At 37.7% G+C, this 23,377-nt stretch overlaps 1 pseudogene; it reads right to left on the reverse strand.

The window, feature by feature from the left end:
* Positions 1-9,042: 9,042 nt before the first annotated feature.
* Positions 9,043-10,408, reverse strand: LOC122481425 (annotated as a pseudogene).
* Positions 10,409-23,377: the final 12,969 nt, after the last annotated feature.

Here is a 23,377-nt window from a genome sequence, read left to right on the forward strand (position 1 = left end):
TACATATTATTTTACTTATGCATCTCAATAACAAATCATTAAAACTATTTTCAGAGAATTTGTTCCTATCTTAAACTTCTGTTTCCTGCAGTGGGCATAAAGTTGTAAAATCTCCTTGAGTAAAATTCAACTTCAATTTGCTATTAATCCAACCCAGACTTGCTTCTGAAATGCTATTGAGCCAACTGCCCACTGAACAGCTCCAGTCTAATGTCCTTGATACCTTAAACTCAACATGGTGGAGCCTGAACCGTAAACCTTCCTTGTTCCTTATCTCAGAAAGGGGCACCACCAACCAGCCCAGAGGCCAAGACCTGAATTGTCATTCTTGACCCCTCCCTCTTTCCCACCCCTATATGCAATCAATCATGAAGTGCTGTTAACTTAAATTCTTCAATCTACTTTCTTTACTCCCAAACCCACCCACTTCTCTCAACTTCATGGCCAGTAGCCACCTAGACTCTCTCACCTGAATGATGGCAAGAGCCTTATACAAGTTCCTTGTCATCAGTTTTGCCCCCCCCCCCCCCATCTATCCATCTATTTTCCATTCTGCAATCAGATGATCCAAAGTGATATTTGGATTAGGCTAGTGCTTTCAAACAAAGATCATTACTAATTAGAGGGTAAGAAATCAATTCAGTAGTTCAGACAAGAATTATTTTCAAATTAAATAAAACAGAATAGAAACTAAAATAACTTTCATGTGGAAAGCATACGTATTGTTTCACAAAACTGGTTCATTCATATGTATATATAGGTATATATGGTCACCTTATTATAGATCATAGTCAAAAAATTTTGAGGTATCTCTCCACAAATTACACATAGTAGGGGAAGTGGAGAAACCTGGCAGATATCTTAGTAGGTTTTATTATTATTTAGGTATAGTATGGTCAATAGATCAGGAGATGACTGCCATTGGAAAGGTAGTGTATTATACGCGTCCAGCTGCCAAGAGAGGGAAGACGTGTCACACAACTGGGGGGCCACACAGGGAAGTACCAAAGTGAGCATTCCCAGAGGGAGAGGAGGGAAAATGTGGGCAAGCAGCTTTTCTGTGGTTTCTGAAGAAAGGAATACGCAGATAGGGTAAACACGCTCAGGGTTGGCCAGTTTGTATTTGAAAAACACTCCTTTGGGAGAACTCTCAGAGGAGGGAGGCACTGAGGGAGGCAGGAGGTCAAGGCAAGGTGACTAGGGCATACCATCAGGTTGTCCATTGCAAGGTGTGTCCAGCATATGCCTGCAGGGCAGATGTTAAAGCATCTTAAAGATTACAGAAGCTAGAAACTTGGTAAATATAGCAGATGCCTCATGGTATCACTGACAAAAATGCATAATATAGCCATGAGAAAGCAGCAGACAAACCCAAACTGAGGGACATTCTATAAAATTACCAACTTGTATTCTTCAAAAATGGCAAGGTCATGAAAGACAAAGACTAAGGAACCTTTTAGAGATATGGTAATTAAATGCAACACACAGGCTTGGGTTGGACTTGGACTAGGGAAAAATATAGGAAAAACTGAGGCATTTCAATGTCGACTATCTATTGGATAATAGTATCTTGTAATGTTAAATTGTCTGACATTGCTTAGGAAAGAGAAGGTCCTTGTTCTTAGGAAATACATCCTAGAGGATTTAGGGGTACAGAAACATGATTTTGCAACTTATTCTCCAATAATTCAGAAAGCAAAATTTGTGTGTATGCGTGTGTGTTAGGAAGAGAGAGAGAGCAAATGGGCAAAGAGTATGTGAGGGTTTCTTTGCAATATTCTTGCAACTTTCCTGTGAGTTTGAAATTATATTGAAATCAAATGATTTTTTCAAGTTTGAGAAACTTGGAAATCATAAATCCACATGAACAGTTCCTCTCCTATGTCCCAGTGTTCACTCCTATTATTGCCTGTGTCCATTCTTTCCCTCCCAACACCTTTCTTCATCTGGTTAACTCCGATTAAATTTTCCAATCTCATCTAAAATACCTCTTCTTCCAGGAATACCTCCCAAGCCCCCCATAGTGACTTAGGAGTCCCTTCTAATGTGTCCTCACAGCTCTTTTTCCCTCAGTCCAGCTGTCATCACACTTGTATTCCCGTAACTTCCTCAAAGTTTCTCCCTCTGAAACCAGGATAATATTTTTTGCAGTCATGCAGACTACATAGATCACTTGGTTATAACACTTCGGTAGTTTTCAGAGTATTCTGAAATAAAAATCAAAATTTTTAGCATAATCTACAAGTCTTTGCAGGATCTGGCCCCTGGCAATCTCTTGAATCTCATATGACAGTCTAGACACACTGGCCTCCTCTTGGTTTCTCAAATATACTATCTGCTTTCCCAGCACTGATGGTGAGATTCAGAGACATAGGGGAGAGATAGGCAGAGGTTCTTGGAGCTGCCTAAACTCCTGACTCCACTCCAGGTCTAGCTCCTAACCTACTATATCCTTAAAATAATCCTTCTTTTGCTCGAGCAACTTGAGTGGATCTCTGCCACACGCAAAACAGAGCAAGACTGAAACCATCAAAAAGTACCAAAAAGACATCTTAAGATATCTCACCTACCAGGCAGCCCCAGTATGCTTCTGATGTAATAACAACTGCAATCCAAAAAGGAAGAACACTGCATTTATGACTCTCCCACCGCCTACCTTTTTAAATAACTTGTAACCAGGTCCTGAGCCATAAGTCAGCTGCCAGTTCATGGTAGGTAGCCAGGGCCAAGAAAGCCACAGCAACACCTAAAGGGACAACCAGTGCAGCAGCCACGTTTTCCAAACCAAAAATGGAGACACCAGATATAGTATCACAGGAGAATCCTCCTGATTTGCAAATATAGTCATATGAAAAGTCTTGGCAGAATTTTTTTTTTAATTTTTTTTTCAACGTTTATTTATTTTTGGGACAGAGAGAGACAGAGCATGAACGGGGGAGGGGCAGAGAGAGAGGGAGACACAGAATCGGAAACAGGCTCCAGGCTCCAAGCCATCAGCCCAGAGCCCGACGCGGGGCTCGAACTCACTGACCGCGAGATCGTGACCTGGCTGAAGTCTGATGCTTAACCGACTGCGCCACCCAGGCGCCCCAAAAGTCTTGGCAGAATTTTAAAGAAACAACAGGGAATCTAGTAAGTCTCACGGATTGAAAAAAAAAAAGTTGAATAAAATTAGGACTCTGCTAAAAAATGTTAGGACTTAATGACCCAATCACAGGAAGCCCTGGGAGTCAGGTGAGCCTAAGGCATGCACAGATGTTCTGATCAAGCCAGAACTCACCAGAGTCAGGAAGCACCAGACCCCTCTGCCCCTCCAGTCCCCAATCCCACCTTCTCCTCCGCTTCACAGTGCAGGGAGGCCAACCACATTCCAGTGATTTGGGTCAGAGCAGAGAGCTCTGCATTTCCAAATCCAGAAATCTCAAAAAGAAAGCCATGAAGTGACTGCTACCTTTTCTCACAGCCCTCCTCTTTTTTAATTCTAGGTTTATTCCTCTCTGTGTCTGTTTCTGCCTCTCTTTTTGTGTTTCTAAAATAATTCCCCCTTCCTCCTCCCCTCAGAGTGTCACCAATCACCAAAGCCCACGGAAGGTACGCAAGGTAGGAAGGTACAGTCTGGACTATTGGGAGTCAGCAGAGTCCCAGACGGTCAGTTGGTGCTCCAGCGAGAAGGGGTGGCAATAACTGGCAGGTTCTAGCCCCTGGGAAGGGCGAGGCGGCGGGACCCTGCCCGGGACTGAGTGCCCTATATCAATGTCACTGCTGTGATATCTGGCACTTAGATCTCCCAGAACCCTCCTAAGGAGAATTTAGATCGACTCTCAGAATTATTCCCCTGGATCAACAGGAGAACTCTTTCTCTTTCAGCTCCCATCCCCTATTGGTTAAGAGTGATCATGGGGGGCATTACCTTCCCTGTCACCTGGGGTATGCATGTGTGTTCACCCTAGCCACTAGAGCCTGCAGCAATGGAGAAGCTCCTGGGCACAAAATGAAAGAAATGCCACAGACACCTGAAGCATAATGATTGCAGTCAAGGTGAGGTGAAACCCGTGTAAGGAGTCAAGTGACTAGGCAATTGTCATACCTTAATGTTCTGTGGTACTTTTACCGTGTCCCCTGGTGAAATCATTCTGTCTAAGGATCAGGATCTCTGATCCAGCAGAACCTAAACTGCATTCTTGTCATTTAACAAATTCTTACCGTGATGATGAGAGGCACCAGCATATACCTGCCACATGCTAGATCATAGAAGACAATATCCCAATCCCACAGCTTTGTCCTTGAGCAAATTACAAAGCTTTGTCCTTGTAATTTAAATACAAATTGAACAAGTCATTCTATTGTACTATTAGGGAAGCTCCTTCTGGGTTATGAGGTATACATACCTTCTTCAACTTACTATGGGGTTACGTCCTCCTGATAAACCTATCAGAAGTTGAAAGTATCGTAAGTCAAAAATGTATTTAATACGCCTAACCTACCGAACATCATAGCCTAGCCTAGCCTAGCCTAGCCTAGCCTAGCCTAGCCTAGCCTACCTTAAACGTGCTCAGAACACTTACATTAGCTTACAGTTGGGCAAAATCATCTAACACAAAGTCCATTTTACAATAAAGTATCAAAAAACTCCTGTAATTCATTGAGCAGAGTACTGAAAGTGAAAAACAGAATGGTTGTGTGGGTACAGAAGGGTTGTAAGTGTTATCAGTTGTGTACCCTCATCACCGCCTGGCTGAAGGGATGAAGGGAGCTGAAGCTGCCACTGCCCAGCATCACAACACAGTACTATACCACACACTGCCACCTCAGGGGAAAAAATCAAAATGCAAAACTTGAAATACTGTTTCTGTTGGATACATATCTATTTTCTACCATTGTAAAATCAAAAAATCGTAAGTCAAATCATAAATCGAGGACAAGCTGTATAATAAAACTAAAGCATTCCAAGGTCAAATACCCAGTATTAAACCTCCTTCACTTGTAAATGAGTTGCTTGTTCTGAGGCATCACTATTCAAGATCCCATGTTAGTAAATCAGGCATTTTTATGGTGCTGGCAGAGGCACTGTGAAAAGGAAAGACAAAACCACCTTCAAAGTACCAGTAGATTCTGGAAAAAATAAATCACCTCTTCCTCCATATATAAAGGGTCCAATGTAATCAATGTGCCACCAAGGGACTGATTTTTCTATTTTTTCTTATGTCAATGTTGGCAATTTTGCTTTTCTAGGAATTTTTCCATTTCATTCACATTTTCAAATATATTGGCATAAATTTGTTCATTATTTCCTCTTATCTTTTTGGAATCTGCGTGATTTGCAGTACTGCCCTTCTTTTCATTACTATATTGATTGATTATTTCCTCCTTTTTTTTTTCTTTTCTAGTATTACCAATTTTGTTGGTCTTTTCGAAGAACCAACTTTGGATTTGTTTTTACATCAATTACATTTTTATTTTTGTTTTGCATTTCATTAATATCTTTGTTTTTATTATTTCCATCTTTCTACTAACTTTAGGTTTTATATACTGTCAAAGTCATTTATTACATTTTTTTATTTCCATCATTATATTTTCAGTTCCAGAATTTCCATTCAAATCCTTTTTTAAAGAGCCCAGTTCTCACATGAAATTGTCCATTTCATCATCTCCAACATATGAATTGTATCTTTTGAAACTGTCAATTGTTTATCTTTCTTTTTTTTTTTTCCATTCATTTCATTCTAGCTTCTGGTATGCTTGACAAATTTTAATTGAATACTTTAAATGAGTATAACATATTGTGTAAGCTATAGATGATGCTATCTCCTCCAAAGAGAATTTCTTTTCCTTCAAGTAGGCAGTTAAAATAGGGGTAAATCTTTGATCCAACCAGAATGAAGTGTCTCAAGACTAGATTTCAGTCTTTTTTTTAATGTTTATTTATTTTTGAGAGACAGAGAGACAGAATGTGAGCAGAGGAGGGGCAAAGAGAGAGGGAGACACAGAATCCGAAGTAGGCTTCAGGCTCTGAGCTGTCAGCACAGAGCCCAACATGGGGCTTGAACTCACAAACTGTGAGATCATGATCTGAGCCAAAATCAGATGCTTAACCAACTGAGCCTCCCAGGCACCCCTGGATTTCAATCTTTTTGAGGGCTGAACTAGTTCTGGTTTGTCCTTTAAATACCTCAGTAGAAAATGTGCAGCATTTTCCAGGAACTTTTCTTCCTTAGTGGCTCTGAGTTCCAGTCTTTATCTCAGCAGCACCATGATACTACCAAAAGCTCTGATTAAACTCTTAACGTGTAAACATTTATTTATATTAGACTTCTCATATCAATGCAGCTTACAAATTGGAAATACTTTGAGAAGAAAAGTAGCAGAGAATTTCCAGCTTTCCTAAGTGTTTTCCCTTTCTTTCTTGGCTCATGGTCTCTCAAATGCTGAGTGTGCTGTAGTTCTCCAATGCCTTTACTGTTATTTCATATTTTTAACTTTAAAATATATTTTTCATATAATTGCGACTATTCTCTCATACTACACCAAAACTCAACAAGTTGTTCCTAAGAGTTAATTACAATAAGGAATTTGAAACCACATCAAGGAACTTATCATCCACAATTACATTAAAATCCATTGATCTTTAACTTTGAATGGATTTTGTATCATTATATACTAGTCATTTTGAAAATATTAATTCACTCTTATGCAGCTATTCTAAATGCTGATGTATTTCATTATAGAATATTTTTTTAAATTACATTGGCTAATATTACCACAAAACTCATTGTAAAAAAAAAAGAAAAAAGTCTTTCAGTATACTTAAGCTATCCAGTTCCCAATGGCAGATAGTTTTCCAAAATTCCAATTTTTCAATTCAAAGCATAATATGTTCTGCCTAATATTTTTAGTACACCCTGTTGTAATAGGAACCTGTTTAGTAACAAATATGGCACAAAAATAAAAACTCACTAAATTTGAATATATTGCAAAACAACATTTGGATGAGATATCATCCAAAATTTGTACATTCTGTCATCATGAAAGTAATAACTTTAAAATAATATTTAAGTTGGGGCGCCTGGGTGGCTCAGTTGGTTAAACACAGGACTTCAGCTCAGGTAATGATCTCACAGTTTGTGGGTTCAAGCCCCACGTAGGGCTCTGTGCTGACAGCTCAGAGCCTGCAGCCTGCTTCAGATTCTGTGTCTCCCTTTCTCTCTCCACCCCTCCCCTGCTTGCACTCTTTGTCTCTCTATCTCTCTCAAAAATAAACACTTAAAAAATTTAATAAAAAATAAATAAATAAATAAAATAATATTTAAGTCTAGAAATACCTCAAACTGAAAGAAAAATTAGGCTAAGAAAAGTTTTTAAAATTATAGTAAAAATATAGCAATTATATATGGTCTTTTTGAATTCTCTTTGAAAGGCCATTTACTTCTCCCCATATCCATTATAAACTATACTGTCATTGGTTATATTTGGACACAGTCCACTTGAATTTTGTGACACAGAAGCAGATGCTGATGGGAGAAACAAGTTGGAAAATAACACATTACAATAAACCTATGTTCCCCAGAATCAGCTGAGGTTCCCTAAACTGAAAAAAAAATTATAATAAAAATAAAACCTACCATTAATAATGTTTGGGAGGGTGAGTAGCACAGAGACATTGACTCTGCTACCATCTGATTACACTGATCTTGGTAATTGTGGGTAAATGGACAGAAAACTTTTTGGCCAAATAGCTCTAAAAATTATTCTTTAAAATTGATTTACTACTTATATGACTCTTTATAATCAAAATCCTTACTATTTCTCAAACTGAAAAATTGGAGGTGCTTCCTAATGCAGGTTTTAGAAGAGAGAACTGCAAATTCTTTTCTTCCAACACAGCCCTTTCCAGTGGGCAGATAAAGATAAGGATATTTTCCATACCTGAGTGCCTTTGCCTCTGCTCCTTCAGAGTTGGCTGGTTTTCATCTAGACTCCTGTCTTCACTCACCAGTCAAAGGAAGACTTCTCTCTGCTGTACCTTCCTGTTCATACAGTTATTTCAACCAACAGTTAGATAATTGCCTCAGTCAGAACAGAAGCGAAAGGGTATTATAAATGTGACCTTACAAATTAAAGTTAATAAAACAACGTTATTTGCTTTTCATAAACCCCTTACTTGTAAATTAACTCTAATTTAATTGCCATGTCACTTTGGTTACTAGAAATTTAAAGCTTTAGCTTATGATAAAAATTAAGTATTATTTTCTGTTTATGTTTGAGAGAGAGACAGACAGAGCACAAGCGGGGGAGGGGCAGAGAGAGAGGAAGACACAGAATCTGAAGCAGGCTCCAGGCTCTGAGGTGTTAGCACAGAGCCCAACATGGAGCTTGAACTCACAAAACTGTAAGATCTTGACATGAGCCAAAGCCGGACGCTTAACTAACTAAGCCACCCAGATGCCCCTAAATATTAAATATTATTTTTATCTTCATAAAAATGTTTAGGAAATCAGTTTGCAAAGTAACGTGCATTCTACATGCTATTCTGTTAGGTTGCATAGGCTTGTACGTGTCTGTGTGTGTGTGTGTGTGTGTGTGTGTGTGTGTGTAGAGACAGAGAGAGAGATGCATGAGGTCAAGATCAAGATTGAACTCCACTCTAAAAGAATGATCACTGAACCAGTACAAGTCTTTAACTCCAAATGGTGGGATTTGAGGTGATCTTTTTTAACTTTTCTATGTTATTAAAATTATCTATAATGAATATATGCCATCTTTATGAAAAGAGAAAAAACAATTTCTATGGACACACACAGGAGGGCACACCTATCTCTCCTTTGAAAGGGAAAAATCAAGGTTGAGGAATAAAATGATCTATAAGCTGAATATTGAAAGATAAGTAATTCATATGGCTGAAATGAGGAAGAAGGAATATAATAAAATCCTTTAATTGATGCATTATAGTACCCAAAAACCTTATGTGATAAGTATTTTTATCCACCCAAGATCTTCTTTCCATTATTTATATCCAGGTTCTTTTTTTTTTTTTTTTTTTTTTTGTAATATGCCACAACTTTTATTGCAACGTGGCCATTTTTGTGAGGGTAGGTAGTTTGATCTCAAAAACAATGTTCCATTTAAGGCTCTTTTATACAGAAATTGCCATCATGACTGATATTCAAAATATTTTTAGTGTTGCCAAACTTACATGGTAAACATAAACTCCTACACTTATTCAGTAGTGTACACTCAATGGAAAACAAAAAGGCATTAACAGCTGTTTCTTTTAAGATATGCAGGTAACAGGAATGAATACTGAGGTACTAGGATAAGTTGATGACACTGTTAACAAAACTTAATTGGCATTCCTTTTGGGGGAGGGAGAGTGAGTTAAACTCATTACAAAAAAAGTGCTTTCAATGCATAGTGTTATATCTGTGCTGCCATGTCACAAAAATAGGCTTGCCGAGGCAGGTGAGGTGTATGAATGCTCGAGCCTCACAGAACTGCAATCAAGTGCAACTATAAATAATACTGAATAAAGTTTACCATCTGACCAGTGGATAATACTTTCAAGGCATTCAATCAGCTTACCCTTTGCAGTATTCTAAGCTATTCACATTGACCATCACTTTCATTGTAGTGCTTGCTGCAAGGGAGGCATATAACCAGTTGTTTTGGCTAAAATATGACGGGAAGGCATTCCTTGGGTTCTACATAAAAGTAACAGTATTAAACAGTCTAATGGCAATCACTGATAGGCTGCTTACATGAATGGTATTTCCTTCATTCACTGTATTGGAAGGACCCAGTGGGAAGAGAAAAAAAAAACAAAAACAGAAACAAAAAACACCTAACACTATTTCAATTGATTGAGGTGGAGAAATGGAAGCTCCTTAAGATCCAGATGGCACTTGCACTTTATAAGGGTTTTCCTTCAAGTGAAACTAGTTGCCTCCCAATTTCTCTCCAAGTGTTGAACGGTCCTTTATATCATCCAAGCCATTTACTTGCCATTCATGTTTAATACCTGTAAATTTCTTTTTAACGGCATCTTTAGAGCTAGCATAAATCATCTTGCTTTTTAAAGGTGCACTCTCAGGACCCCAGAATATAAATACTAGGTCTTCTTTCTTAGACTCTTTTGTTTCGTAGTGTGGCATTGTACAAAGCATATCGGCAATCATTCAGAGGTAGCAACTTCACAAAAGATGTGTCGGGGTCCTCTACAGTATCACCAATGTCACCCACCAAGATCTGCTTTGCTTCCTCTACAATTATTTGTCTTTTGTCATCGCTTAAACAGAAGAGAACGGCTTTCTTTCTTTTTTTGATCTCCTCTTGTGTAGATTTTCTTACTCATATCATTAAAAACTTTGATGACTTCATCATTCACTGTAACTCCAGAAGCCATGGTGTCCATGGCTGTGGCTCCGGGTCTGTGGCACTGGTAGGAGGAGAGGGAGGGGCAGGCGGGCAGCTGCGAGTGCGGGAGCTGCAGCCCTATATCCAGGTTCTTATATTAGGTATGTTTTTGAAGAGTAAAATTATGAATTCCCTCATTAAAAGTCTTTCATTGATAAAAGTACATACTTAACATAAAAGCTAGGTGTCTTAGAAATTGGGATGCTCACAAAAAGGGCAATCTAGAAACACTAAGTATTTATGCACTAAGCACATTACTCAGGCAAAAACCTATTTACCTATTCATTAGATATTAAAACATTATCTGAAAACTTTAAGACTCCCAAAATAAAAATTTTATATATCATAATCATTTTAGCTTCTAGCTAAATTTGGGAGATTTCCCTGGACCTAGAAAAAACAAAATGCAATGAATAAAATGGACAAATTTGAAAGGTACATAAACTACCAAAACTGACTCAAGAAGAAATAGAAAATCTGAATAGACCTAAAACAAGTAAGGAAATTGAATTAGTTATCAAAACCTCCAAACAAAGAAAAGCCCAGAACCAGATGACTTCACTTGTGAATTCTACCCAACACTTAAAGCAAAATTAACACCACTCATTTTCAAACTCTTCCAAGAATACTGAATAGGAGGAAACATTTCCTAACTAATTCTATGAGGCTAGAATTACCTTGATACCAAAACCAGACAAAGATACTATAAAGAAAAGAAAATTATAGGGGTGCCTGGGTGGCTCAGTGAGTTAAGCGTCTGACTTTGGCTCAGGTCATGATCTCACAGTTTGTGGGTTCAAGCCCACATCAGGCTCTGTGCTGACAGCTCAGAGCCCAGAGCCTGCTTTGGATTCTGCATCTCCCTCTCTCTCTGCCCCTCCCCTACTTGTGCTCTGCCTCCCTCTCTCAAAAATAAACATTACCAAAAAAAGAAAGGAAAGAAAGAAAGAAAGAAAGAAAGAAAGAAAGAAAGAAAGAAAGAAAGAAAATTATAGACCATACAAATCAAAACCACAATGAGATACCACCTCGCACCTGACAGAATGGCTAAAATCAACAACTCAGCAAACAACAGATGTTGGTGAGGCTGTGGAGAAAGGGGAACCCTTTTACACTGTTGGTAGGAATGCAAACTAGTGTAGTCACTCTGGAAAACAATATGGAGATTCCTCAAAAAGTTAAAAATATAAGTACCCTATGGCCCAGCAATTGTACTATGAGGTATTTTACCCAAAGGATATAAAAATATGGATTCAAAGGGGCACATGCACCCCAATGTTTATAGTAGCATTATCAACAATAGCCAAATTATGGAAAAAAGGACCCAAATGTCCATTGACTGATGAATGGGTAAAGAAGATGATGTGGTATATACATACTATGGAATAATACTCAGCCATCAAAAAGAATGAAATCTTGCCATTTGCAATGATGTGGATGGAACTAGAGTGTATTATGCTGCGCAAAATAAGTCAGTCAGAGAAAGACAAATATCATATGATTTCATTCAAATGTGTAACTTAAGAAATAAAACATATGAACATATGGGAAGGGGGAGAAAAGAGAGAGGGAAGCAAACCATAAGAGACTCTTAACTATAGAGAATGAACTGAGGATTGATGGAGGGAGATGGTGGGGGATGGGCTATAAATGGATGAGGGTGTTAAGGAGGGCACTTGTTATGATGAGCAATGCATGTTATATGTAAGTGGTGAATCACAAAATTCTACTCCTGAAACCAATATTACACTATATGTTAACTAATTAGAATTTAAATAAAATTTTGAAAAAAAAATCACAGACTAATATCCATTATAAATATAGATGTAAAAATCCTCAACAAAATACCAGCAAACTGAATTCAGTAATACAATAAGAGAATTATACACCATGACCAAGTGGGATTTATCCTTGCAATGTGAGGGTGGTTTAATAAATAAAAATCAATTAATGTAATATATCATATTAACAAAATGAATGATAAAAACCACATGATCACTGCCGTTGGTACAGAAAAAGTGTTTGGCAAAACTCACTTTTCATGATAAACAAAAGTACTCAATAAACTAGGAGTAGGAGGAAACTTCCTCAATATGATAAAGAATTTATCTGAAAGACCCACAGCTAATATAATAGTCAATGGTGAACAAAGTGAAAGTTTTTCTCTTAAGATCAGGAACAAACAAAAATACCCATTTTCACCACTGTATTTAACATAGGGCTGAAGGTTCTAACTAAAACAATTAGGCAAGAAAAAGAAATAAGAAGCATCCAAATTGGAAAGGAAGAAGTAAAATTATCTTTGTTCAAAGATGACATGATATCATATGTAGAAAACCCTAAAGAACACACACACACACACTGTTAGAGCTAATAAATGATTTCAGAAAGTTGCAGGCTACAAAATCAACACATAAAAATCACTTGTATTTCTATACACTAGCAATGAACAATCCAAAATAAATTAAGAAAAAAATCTACTTATAATAGCATAAAAAGAATAAAATACATAAGAATAAACTTAACCAAGGGAGACAAAAGATTTATAGATTGAAAACATTGCTGAAACAAATTAAAGAAAGCAAGAATAAAGGAAAAGACAGCCTGTGTTCATGGATTGGAAGACTTAATATTGTTGAAATGGCAATACTCTCCAAAATAATCCTCAGATTCCATGTAATCCTACCAAAATCCCAATGGCATTTTTTGCAGAAATGGAAAAGCCAACCTTAAAATTTATATGGAATTGCAAGGGACCCCAAAGATAGCCAAAGCAATCTTGAAAAAAGATAATTTGAATCAAGTTAGACAACTCACACTTCATAATTTCAAGACTTATTTCAAAGCTACAGGAATGAAAACAATGTGTTTCCGGCATAAGCGGAGACATACATCCATAGAAAATAATTGACAGTCCAGAAATAAACCCGTACATCTGTGGTCAATTGGTTGGGGTGCCACCCATAACCATTCAATGGGGAAAGAATAGTCTTTTCAACAAATGGTGTTGGGACCACAGTATATCTATAGACAAAAAATGAAGTTGGATCCCTACCTTGTACCATAAATAAAAATTAACTCTAAATGGATCAAAGACTTAAGTTAAAACTATAAAACTCATAGGAAAAAAAAACATAGGGGCAAATGACCGTGGATTGGCAATGCTTTCTAAAATATAACACCAGGGCTTCTGGCTGGCTGAGTTAGTAGAGCATGTGATTCTTGATCTCGGGGCTAGGAGTTCAAGCCCCATGTTGGGCATAGAGATTATTTTTTAAAAATATACTGTTAATAAAATACTTTGCAACTTGGATCTTTAAAAACTAATAATAAGAGGGGCACCTGGGTGGCCCAGTCAGTTAAGTGTCCAACTTCAGCTTAGGTCACGATCTTGTGGTCTGTGGGTTTGAGCCCCGCATCAGGCTCTGTGCTGACAGGTCTGAGCCTGCAGCCTGCTTCAGATTCTGTGTCTCCCTCTCTCTTCTCTTCTCCTGCTTGTGTTCTATCTACCAAAAATAAATAAACATTAAAAAAATTTTAACTAATAATAAGATCAAATAAAATATGACACCAAGAGCACAAGCACCAAAAGAAAAAAAAGATAAATTGGACTTCATCAAAAATTTTTAAATTTCTTATTTATTGTATAACTGAAAGTAAATAGTCATGAGGATGACTATGATACAGCATAAGGAATCTAATCAATAATATTATAATAACGTATGGTGACAGATGGTAACTACACTTATAGTGGTGAGCACAGAACTATTGAATCACTATGTTGTACACCTGAAACTAACATAACATAGGTCAACTATACTTTAATTAAAAAAAAATTGTTTTAACTTCTGTACCCCAAAGAACACAATCAACAGAGTGAACTCACAGAATAGGAGAAAATATTTATAAATCATAAATGTGATAAAAGTCTAGAATCCAGAATATATAAAGAACTCTTACAACTCAACAACAAAAAGACTAACAACTCAATTTAAAAAACAGGCAAAGAGATTGTCTCAGGCAAATAGATATGTCTCCAAAGAAGATATTCAAATATCCAAAAAGCACATGAAAAGATGCTCAATGTCATTGGTCATTAGAGGAAAGCAAACCAAAATCACAATGAGATACCACTTCAACACATTAGGATGATCATAGTAAAAAAACAAAGAAACAAACAAACAGAAAATAACAATGTGGAGAAATCAGGACCTTTGTGCACTGATGGCTGGAACGTAAAAACAATGTAGCCACTGTGGAAAACAGTTTGGTGTTTTATCAAATGTCAATTACAATAAACCCAGCAATTCCATTCCTGGGTATATAGCCAACAACACTGAAAATAAGAACTCAAGCAAATGCTTGTATGCCAATGTTCACTTCTGTACTGTTTATAATACCCAAAAGGTGGAAATAATCCAAGAGTCCATCAACAGATGAATGAATAAATAAAATGTGATATATACACACACTGCAATATCATCTAGCCAAAAAAGGAATGTAGTTTTGGTACATGCTACAATATAGATGAACCTTGAAAACATTATGCTAAGTGAAATAAGACACAAAAGGACAAACACTATATGATTCCACATGTATGTGATATGTGCACACAGTAGTCAAATTCACAGAGACATAAAATAGAATGGTGGTTACTGGGGTCTTTGGGAAAAGGGGACCCAAGAGATACTGCTTAATAGGTACAGAGTTTCTGTTGGGGATGATGATAAATTCTGGAAATGGATAGTGGTTATGGTTGTGTAACATTGTGAATATACTTAATGCCACTGAATTGTATCCTTTAAATTACTAAAATGGTAAATTTTAAGTGTATCTTGCTACAATCAATAAAACTGCAAACAAGAAGAGAAAAACAAATGAAAATCAACAATAGAGAGCCAGCTTTACCCTATTTTCTTTTTGTAAAAATCTATGTGGCAATCAAAATAGACTGAAAAGTGCCTTCGGAACTTCCTGTGTTTTTGTCCTCCTGAAAGGCCTCAGAATTTCTTGCTCTTTTCTTCATACTGATACAAACCCCTATTCACACACTTTTCAAAAGCAAGTGTGTAATTTAAAACATTTATACTCCAAATGAGTTGTTTCTTTTTTTAATAAACCTTAGGGTGAAGGGACTGCCACATTACCCACTGGGTCCTTTACGTGGCAACAGTATTTCAGTGGTTGACTCTGCTTATGTCAAGTTGCACAAGGAAAATTGATCACTTTTTTTGTTTCTCCAAACTTCCTTGTAGCTGAAAGAATAAGAGAATAAATGAAATTGTCATAAACCATTCAAGTTTTCTGATTTTTTTCAATGGCATAGATATATGTCTTCTTTTTATCCCACATTAATTCCACAAATAACATGGACCTGGTTATTGAAAGGTTTTGTGGCAGGTGTTGTGTGAGATAGACATGAAGTTGTCTAAGATGCAGCTCTTGCCTTCCAGGGACTAACAATCTTGAACAGAGTTCAAACTGCAGGCCAAATCTACCAGATGCCTATTTCTGTATAAAACAGAAGCTATGGAGAATTTTTACAATTTTATATGGTTGAAAAAAATCAAAAGGAAAACAGTATCTCATGACATGTGAAAATTATGTGGAATTCAAATGTCAGTTTCCAAAAATCCAGTTAATTTGAGTACTAGGTCATTTGTATACCGACTATGCTGTTTTCATTCTACATATACCAGAGTTGAATAGCTCTGACAGAGACCACATAGCCCACACAGACTAAAATATTTACTGTCTGGCCATTTATAGAGTTTGCCAACCCCTACACCCAATCTAGAAGGTGACATGAAATGCATATGGAAATAACAGCAAATTCAGACAGGCTGGAGTAAACACCATGTGACACCCAGCAGGTTCTGAGTGCTGGGAGCCTACAAAGGATAGCAGGGTGATCAAAGAAGACATCAGGGCAGAAGCAGATTTCAAACTGGTCCTTGAAGGATAGTAAGGGTTTCCATAAGTGATGATTCAGGAAAGAAAATTCTAAACGAAGGAAGAGTATGAACAGAGAAAGGATAAGGAAAAATATAAGCTTTGGGGATAGGACACCCCAACTCTATAATCAAAAGGAATTACTAGTGGGGCATCTGGGTGGCTCAGTCAGTTAAGTGATCTCACGGTCACGATCTCACAGTTCGGTTCGTGGGGTCACACTCCCCATCAGTGGCAGGTGGGGGGATGGGGTGAGGGAGAGCCTGCTTGGGATTCTCTCTCCCTTTCTCTGCCTCTTCCCCACTCATACTGTCTCTCTCTTTCTCTCAAAATAAATACATAAACTTAAAAAAAAAAAAGGAATTACTGGGAATGAAAAATGCGAATAGCCTACTGGTTGCTCTCTCTTTATCACAAGCTACAAATCATTAACGATCACAAACATCAAATTTTAAATATAATTTAATTCTTATTCTATACTCTTCTCTGGAATTTAGTGTATTGCAAGAACTATTACAGCAAAGTATGCTAAAAAATTGTATAGTACAAAAAATAGGATCCACTTGGATTGGATTAGTCAATAGCCACACTATTGGTGATCTGAATAGACATGAATTTGTATGATTTTATTCTTCAGATTTATCACTCTACCCCTCAAAAAATGTCCCAAAATTTTATAACTGTTTTTTTAAATATGTGAAGTCTACAATTGCATGTCTGGTGGCTAAAGAGACAGTTAATAAAAATGTGCTAGTCCCTAGAAATCCTGTATGACTGCCAAAGTAGATGAACTGTGTCAATAATCCAAAGGTCCTGAGCCCCCTGGATTGATGGTCGCTAAGTAGTCAATTTTTTACCCCTTTGCCAAGGTGTTTGCTTCTTGGCAAGTTAAGACTCTTCTCAGAAAATCATCTCTTAGGAAAAAGCAAAGTTCCAACCTTTGGAACTTGAGATGATTAAGGTAACTGTTTTACTTGATAAACCATGGGGTTGGTTAGAGAAGGAAATGTTTAGCTCTTGCTGCTGCTTTTGTGCACAACGTGTAAAGGGCTTCATGGGCAAGATTTGCTGGGCAATATACTGCCAGCATCAGGGCTGGCAGCTCTTCATAGGGAAGCTTTGCTGGCAACATAGAAAGACATTATTTTCATCAAGCTCCCCCAGATCCTCCCAGTAATAAAGCTGCCAAGCCTATCAGGCAACCATCACAATTAAGAGCTACATTGCCTAGGTTCAAATCCCAACTCTAATCTCAGTTATTATGAATGACTGTAATATTTGAGTTCTCACCAAGTCAGTATAGTCACTCTTCTCTTCCCGTCAAAGAATCCTCAGTCTTCCCCAGGATTCATTCTATTAATGGTCCTACGGTTTTCACCATATAGTATAAACACCCAATTCTGTACACTTTCTTTTCTTATCACCATTCATCAGACCCTACTGAGGTCATTTATGGGATGTTAACACAGCAGCCTCAGAAAAGGCCTTCCCTTTTAACTTGCAAGAAGGATGAGCAGGCTAGAATTCTGTTTATGAGAGGTCTCTATCTATTACGGCATAGTCAAGCTAATGACCATCTGAATTATATTATATTTGTAGTTGAGGTCTTATAGCTGAAAGTGGGGCCAAAAATACCCTTTGATCCCTTAGATCTTCCAAGGGTCCCCAAGGATTTGTAAGCCCTTGTTGACTAAAGATAGTTCTCTGGCTCAAACTTAGATATGTGACTATTAGAATAAGAATCAATGGAGCACCTGGATGGCTCAGTCGGTTAAGCTTCCGACTTTGGCTCAGGTCATGATCTTGCAGTAAAATAGTTCGAGCACCCCAAGTCAGGCTCTGTGCTGACAGCCCAGAGCCCGGAGCCTACTTCTGATTCTGTGTCTCGTTCTCGCTCTGTCCCTCCCCACTCATGCTCTCTCTCTCTCTCTCTCAAAAAAAAATAAAATAAATAAAACATTTAAAAAAAACTTAAAAAAACAAGAATAAGAATCAATGACAAAGGCCACTATTAGTACTCAAAAAGTCTCATAAAAACAAAGCTAAAAGGGGAGCGGCATGGGGGATGGTGTTGTAGAAGAATTATCTGTGAAAAGTCAACTGTTTCAAAAAAGCCTCATTAAAGACTGAAGGAGTTTGAGGCACCTGGGTGGCTCAGTCAGTTGAGCTTGCGACCTCAACGCAGGTCATGATCCCATGGTTCACGAGTTTAAGCCCTGCATTGGGCTTGCTGCTGTCAGCACAGAACCTGCTTTGGGTCCTCTGTACCCCTCTCTCTCTGCCCCTTCCCTGCTTGTGCACTCTCTCTAAAAAATAAATAAATCTTTTTAAAAAATTGAGGTAGTTTGTTTTATCAAAGACCTAATATAGCATCTAATTTCAAATATCAGCTTTCAAATATCTTCACCAAAGATGACTTGCCCTTTTTTTTTTTTTTTAATTTTTTTTTTTTCAACGTTTATTTATTTTTGGGACAGAGAGAGACAGAGCATGAACGGGGGAGGGGCAGAGAGAGAGGGAGACACAGAGTCGGAAACAGGCTCCAGGCTCTGAGCCATCAGCCCAGAGCCCGACGCGGGGCTCGAACTCACAGACCGCGAGATCGTGACCTGGCTGAAGTCGGACGCTTAACCGACTGCGCCACCCAGGCGCCCCTTTTTTTTTTTTTTTTTTTACTCATGAAGTATAAAGACCCATTAGGTTTAATGAATTAATCACTCAGAAAGCAGTCTCACTTGCTTTGGAAAGTTTCTAATACTGCACCAGTGTGAATTGGTTTGCGAGCATAATTCATTCGGGAAACATGCCTGTAATCCAAAGCACTCATATATCAAAGTGAATTTCAAGAACCATTGGCTCTGTTGTGATCATGTGACACTCAGCATCACGTACTACTCATATTGTAAGATATCGCTCATTTATCAAGTTAAAATTTATTAGAGGGGCGCCTGGGTGGTTCGGTTGGTTAAGCTTCTGACTTCAGCTCAGGTCATGATCTCACAGTTCGTGGGTTTGAGCCTCATGTTGGGCTCTGTGCTGACAGCTCAGAGCCCATGGCCTGCTTCAGATTCTGCGTCTCGCTCTCTCTCTCTCTGCCCTCCCCTGCTTGTGCTCTGTCTCTGTCTCTCTCTCAAAACTAAACATTAAAAAAAATTAAAAAATAAATGAACGCTAAAAAAAAATGTTTTAAGTACAAAACAATTTATTACAAATGTCTGTTCATCTTGCAGAACAAGTTACAATCCAAGGATTTACTATAATTGATTTGTGTCGTTTGGGCTGTTATGAATTCATCAACAAAAAGAAAAAAATGCTATTTTTCCTTTTTCTATTCAAGAAATACAGCCAAGTCTTTGTGTTTGAGTTTGAGGTTCCTTTGCCCCAGGAGGAATAACAGTGTTTTGTGTGTTTCCTAAGCTTTCTTTTGGGGAAGTCTTGACCCATGCAAGGAAATGGTATTAAGGCTTCTATGTTTCCTAGGAAATGAGAGTGCTGGCTTGGACTCCCAAATATTTGATTCTTGCAAGACTGGGAGAGGAATGGGGCTCTATGAGGAAAGGAAACCTCCACTAGCTTCTCCACAGTGCTCTAGATGTTGAAGGAAGTGGATGGGTACAGGGATACCTATGGAAGACAAGAGACTTGGGAATAGCAATGGGGATCTCCATAGCCAAGCTGCAGAAATTAGAGAGGATCTCAGGGAAGGATTGCTCTGTGGTCTACCTGGAGCCAAACAGTAAAGGGCCAGGTTGTGACAGAGGCATCATATAGCAGAAAAAGTGGATTAACAATGGTGACCACTATGGTCCAAAGACCCATCATGTCCATAAGGCCAGAGTTCTTGTGCAGGCCCATGGCGGGTATGTGATTTATACTGAATTGTTTACTGACCTTGGCAAACAGGAATTCAGAAATAGACTCAATGTTAATTTAGATATCAAAACACTGCAACAAGTTGTTATGGAAAAACTCATATCTATTTTGGGTTCCTTTACTAATCCATAGACTGGAAATAATAATAACATCCATCTCAGAGATAATTGGTGTGACTAAATGAGATATACTGTGTCAAGTATGAAATGCATTTCAAATGTTTTATACTGTTTTATACTGTTGTGGATACCGTTTTCTTCCCTTGCTGGAGTGTTCACTAACCACCTGCTCCAACGTCATCTCTCTCTCGTCACTTAAATAAGTGAAGACTCAGTTCATTGCAGCCAGCAAGAGTAGCTCTATGAACATTAGGAATGATAAGTTTCTTTTGGAAAGGCTTTTTTTCTAGGTCAGTCTATTTTACCAGTGTAGGGAAATTGATTTAACCCTTTTCTGTGCAAACACACACAGAAGGATTCTTAATCCTTCCCTGAGGGCTTTTTTGTTTGTTTTAACATTTCTCTTATTATCTATTCTAGAATGACCTTTGAAGTTACAGTGACTTTTAAGCATGGCTACTGTGAATGCAGAAATCTAGCCAAACAATGTAGGAAACTTTATTCAGCCTAAAAGCCATCACTATGACTTTCTTGAAAGAATTATATTACAGGGGAAATGGTTTAAAATTCTAACTTGGGAGTTCTACTCCTGAAACCAATACTATACTCTATGTTAACTAACTTGAATTTAGATAAATAAATTTTAAAAATAAAATTCTAACTTGGAGGGGCACCTGGCTGGCTCAGGGCATATGACTCTTGATCTCGGGGTTGTAAGTTCGAGCCCCATGTTGGGTGTAGAGATTACTTAAAATAAAATCTTTCAAAAAATAAAATAAATAAAATAAAATTCTAACTTGGAGAGTAAGAGGGATAATCAGATAACAGATAATATTTAGATGACTGTCTAAAATATGCAAATATATCACCCTTCTCAGAATTTTAGTAAATGGTCTCTAAACAATTTCTTAAAATTAGCTAGAGGATTTCTTCATTCGCAAAACTTTTTGTACTGGAAACAATCACTCTCTACTACTCCTCCCAACAACCTTAGGAGAGAGATGTTATTAGCTTCACTAACACAAGAGGAAGCAGCTTAGGAATATTTAAGGAATTTGCCCCAAGTTCTAAGATGTAGGGAATGTCAGGGCAGGGACCAGGGTGCGTATATGTCTGAACCAAAGTCTAGACTCCACCGTGAAGCTCTAGGGTCATTCCCGCTTTCTGAACAACAGCAGCAAAAATCCTTTGCTACCTTTAAACTCTTATCTAACCCAGACCAATTCCTGACTCAAAGAAGAGTCTCAAACTCAAAGGCCTACAGGGCCTAGGATGGTAACACAAATAAGTTAATATAGGTCATATTTAAGAAAAAACTCACATTGTTCCACAGTGTATAACTTGCCTACTGTTCAGCTTCAGTCAATTATTGTCCTGAGAGAAGTTAGACCTATTATTACCAGCCCCTAATTTTGTAACAGAAGCCAGAAATCTGGATTTTTGGGAAAAACACCCCAATTTTCAGATGTTGGCAATAAGAGTACTTGTTTTTAAAGAACAATACTTGAAAAAAATTCTGTATTTTTAAATAAAAAATAAAGCAATGCTACATGGGACAATATGTACAGGTTAAACTTTGTGAGACACAGTCTAGGGAGAAAAGGAAAACTTGTTCGATATTCTTACCTTTTGATTACTGACAGACTTTAGTCGATTTAGGTAAAAATAAATGACTTTCCAGACAGTACAATAAGAGAAAGGAGTCATGCCACAAGTACATGGTAGGAGAAAAACAGCTCATTAATTAATTGCAGTCTCATTTGTATATATATATATACCATGAAAATAATTTTTAGTGATCTTCCATCAGATTTTATTCCTTGACAACGAGGGTAAACATATAAAAATGTTGTGTACCAATTACTGGAAATATAGAAATTATATTAAATCTATGCATATCTCCTTTGACGACCAATTCATTGGAGTAATTTAAAGCTAAATCAAAATCAACTCATTCCTTTATGGCAAAAGCAATCTTATCTGCAGCCAGCCAAGAGAGCATTATCAGGTTTGGTGGTAGGTTTTTGTCCACACCCCCCCACCCCCATGACAACTTAAATGAAAAGCCCTCAGGTTGAATTACAGCAAAAAAGGACAAAAAATCCTATTTTCTAAAATCTTTCTCTAACTCTGACTCTCAGATCTCTGCACTAGAGATACGGCTGGAATGTGGATGTAGATGGGAGTAGTAGTGCCAGAATCTTTTCAATGGATGTGCTTCTAAGCACAAAATTTTTTAAAGAAGTTTCCCAATATCCCTCAATGGAAAAAAAAAATTAATCTCTGGGCCTCAAAAAAAGTACTGTCTCCATTTCATTTTCATCAGCCATTCGCATTAGTAACTATAATATTTTCATTTGTCTCTTTGTTTTCCCCTCTCAGTTACATATACTTTTTAAAATAGTGGCTGTGTTTGAAGCTTTGTAACTAAATTATTGTGGATCCATCTTTGCATTTGTGAAGGCACGGTTTTCAAATAATATGTATTGAAAGACTGGAAGATCAAAACAGTAAAAGTGCAGAACAAAATTAGTCTCAGGGACCCATTTTCTCTTTGGGTTTCTATCTATTACAATGATTTTGATCCTTAAGGCAAGGAAGAATCACATTCCTTCTACACAAAAGCAACTCTGAAAGTCATTATTTTGTATAATGCCTAACATGGAGCTTGATACAGAATGAGTAGACTATAAGTGCAATTGCTGAACTATATTGCAAACATTTTGTAAAATCTGAATTTTTTTTTTAATTTTTTTTCAACGTTTTTTATTTATTTTTGGGACAGAGAGAGACAGAGCATGAACGGGGGAGGGGCAGAGAGAGAGGGAGACACAGAATCCGAAACAGGCTCCAGGCTCTGAGCCATCAGCCCAGAGCCCGACGCGGGGCTCGAACTCACGGACCGTGAGATCATGACCTGGCTGAAGTCGGACGCTTAACCGACTGCGCCACCCAGGCGCCCCAAAATCTGAATTTTAAACAGCATTAGGTCAAAATGTTTACTCTTTGAACTTCTGTCTTTTTAT

This window comes from Prionailurus bengalensis, chromosome C1, assembly GCF_016509475.1.
Source record: "Prionailurus bengalensis isolate Pbe53 chromosome C1, Fcat_Pben_1.1_paternal_pri, whole genome shotgun sequence".
NCBI lineage: Eukaryota > Metazoa > Chordata > Mammalia > Carnivora > Felidae > Prionailurus > Prionailurus bengalensis.